Raw genomic sequence first — 1970 nt, forward strand, 5'->3', positions numbered from 1 at the left:
CCATTATTTCCACTAGACCTGTCACTAAAATGAAGTCTCAGAAACCTCCTAAAGGTGAGGTTGAGAAGATTATCCAAGAAGAAGTGCGCTACACACATAAAGACCTGCTTGAGTTCTCAAATACGTACAAGCAAAAGCCTGGAGAATACCCCTGGGAATGGTTACTCAGGGTGTGGGATACTGGTGCACGAAATGTAATATTAGACCAGTCTGAGTTTCTGGATATGGGACCCCTAAGCACAGACTCTTCTTTCAATGTCTCTGCGAGACAGGCTAAAAAAGGATCTAAGTCTTTATTTGGTTAGTTCAATGAAGCATGGACTGCCAGATGGCCTAGATTAGACCAACTTGAAGACCCTGACCTGCCTTGGTACACTGTAGAGGAAGGCATCCAAAAGCTTAGAGAAATTGGTATGTTAGAATGGATCTATCAAGATATTCCCATAGATCCAAAAAGGGGGTGACCTGAAGACATACCCTTTACCATAACCATAAGGAACAAGTTTGTGAAGTGGGCCCCAGCATCTCTTAAGACTCCTGTAATTGCTATTCTATGTGCACCAGGATTAACAGTGGCCACTGCCCGAAGCGAACTCCGACATTTGCCCACAATGGGGCTGATTGGTCCCCGTGATGGTAGAGGGCAGGTGTCAGCACTGGATCCACGGAGACAGGGTGGGCGTGGTTCTAATAGACAACGAGTTTTCAATAACAATCAAAGCAACCTGTCTCGTGTGGAATTATGGCATTGGCTACTTAGCCGCAGTGTCCCTAGGAATGAAATAGATGGGAAGCCTACTAAATATTTACGTGATCTGTACAGGCAAAAGAATGGTAGATCAGGTGAACAGCAGAATAGACAGTCACGATCGCTCAATCAATTCCCAGACCTGAGCCAGTTTACAGACCCACAACCCCTTGAATGAAGGGGAGGCCGGGTCCCTTGTAAGGAGGATCCTGCTACATCACTGAAGGTTTATACTGTTAGTCTTCCTTCTAGCCTTCCCCAAAGGGACCTGCGGCCTTTCACAACAGTGACTGTTCATTGGGGGAAAGGAAATAATCAAACTTTTCGGGGATTACTAGACACCGGCTCAGAACTGACACTAATTCCAGGAGACCCAAAATGTTTCAAAGGCCCACCAATCAGAGTGGGGGCTTATGGAGGTCAAGCTATCAATGGAGTTTTAGCTCAAGTACGCCTCACTGTGGGTCCAGTGGGCCCCGGGACCCATCCTGTGGTTATTTCCCCAGTTCCAGAATGCATCATTGGAATAGACATACTTAGTAACTGGCAGAACCCCCATATCGGATCCCTAAAATGTGGAATAAGGGCTATCATGGTAGGAAAGGCCAAGTGGACACCATTAGAATTGCCATTACCTAGGAAAAGAGTAAACCAAGAGCAATACCGCATGCCTGGAGGGATTGCAGAGATCAGTGCCACCATCAAAGACTTGAAAGATGCAGGGGTGGTGATTCCTACTACCTCCCCCATTTAATTCACCAATTTGGCCTGTAACGAAGACAGATGGATCCTGGAGAATGACAGTGGATTATCGTCAGCTCCAATTGCAGCTGCTGGCCCAGATGTGATTACATTGCTTGAGCAAATTAATACTTCTCCTGGTACATGGTATGCAGCTATTGATCTGGCTAATGCCTTCTTCTCCATACCAGTCTCAAAGGCCCACCAGAAGCAGTTTGCCTTCACCTGGCAAGGGCAACAATATACTTTCACAACTCTCCCCCAGGAGTACATCAACTCTTCTGCCCTGTGCCATAATTTAGTCCGAAGGGACCTTGACCACCTGTCTATTCCACAGCATGTCACACTGGTCCATTATATTGATGACATTATGCTGATTGGACGCACTCAGGAGGATGTATCAAAGACTCTAAATTCATTGGTACAATATCTGCGTACAAGGGGTTGGGAAATTAACCCAACAAAGATTCAGGTACCCTCC

This window comes from Tenrec ecaudatus, unplaced genomic scaffold, assembly GCF_050624435.1.
Source record: "Tenrec ecaudatus isolate mTenEca1 unplaced genomic scaffold, mTenEca1.hap1 Scaffold_222, whole genome shotgun sequence".
Taxonomy (NCBI): domain Eukaryota; kingdom Metazoa; phylum Chordata; class Mammalia; order Afrosoricida; family Tenrecidae; genus Tenrec; species Tenrec ecaudatus.